This window comes from Bison bison, unplaced genomic scaffold, assembly GCF_000754665.1.
Source record: "Bison bison bison isolate TAMUID 2011002044 unplaced genomic scaffold, Bison_UMD1.0 scf7180017864516, whole genome shotgun sequence".
Lineage (NCBI taxonomy): Eukaryota > Metazoa > Chordata > Mammalia > Artiodactyla > Bovidae > Bison > Bison bison.
In genome coordinates, this window is record NW_011495069.1 from 4001795 (window position 1) to 4002934 (window position 1140).

Below are 1140 nucleotides of genomic sequence, written 5' to 3' on the forward strand. Positions count from 1 at the left end.
GAGTGCATTTTCTGGAAAGGAGAAAGTGGGCCCAGGGAGCCATCCCAGGGGATCCTGGGGACAAAGAGACCTGGGTCCTGATCCAACTCTGACATTTATTTTTCTTTCATTTTTTTAGTTGTAAGATACAACATAAAAAATACAAAAAATAAAAAACAAAAATATAAGATACAACATAAAATTCACCATTGTAACCATTTCTAAGTGTACAATTCAGGGGCATTAAGTGGCATTCACATTGTTGTGCAGTCATTACCTTGTGTATTACCAGAACTTTTCAACATCCCAAACTGAACCTGTGTACCCAATAAACAATAACTCCCCATTCTGTCCTCCCTCCAGCCTCTGGCAACCACAATTCTACTTTCTGTCTCTTTGAATTTGACTTGGTACCTCGTGTAAATGGACTCATAGATTACTTTTGTGTCTGGTCCAACCAGTCCATTCTGAAGGAGATCAGTCCCAGTGTTCTTTGGAAGGAATGATGCTAAAGCTGAAACTCCAGTACTTTGGCCACCTCATGCTAAGTGTTGACTCATTGGAAAAGACTCTGATGCTGGGAGGGATTGGGGGCAGGAGGAGAAGGGGATGACAGAGGATGAGATGGCTGGATGGCATCACTGACTCGATGGACGTGAGTCTGAGTGAACTCCGGGAGTTGGTGATGGACAGAGAGGCCTGGCGTGCTGCGATTCATGGGGTCGGACACGACTGAGCGACTGAACTGAACTGACTGAACGTCACTTAACATTTTCAAGGTTCATCCATCTTGTAGCATGTGTCAGAATGTAATTCCTTTTTGGGGCTGAATACTCACCCACTGAATGGATACACCACATTTTGTCTATCCATTCATGTATCAGTGGAGATTTGCAATGTTTCCACTTTTTGGCTATTGTGACCAACGCTGCTGTGAACTTATGGGTGTACAAGTGTCTGTTCACAAGTATCAGCTTTGAATTATTTGGGGTATATACTTAGAAGTGGAATTGCTGAATCATGTGGTAGCTGTATGTTCAATTTTTTGCAGAGCCGCCATATTCATACAGTTTTTCTACAATGGCTGCTCCATTGTGTATCCCACCAGCAATGCACAAGGGTTCCAGTTTCTCCACATTCTCACCAACACTTGTTTTCTTA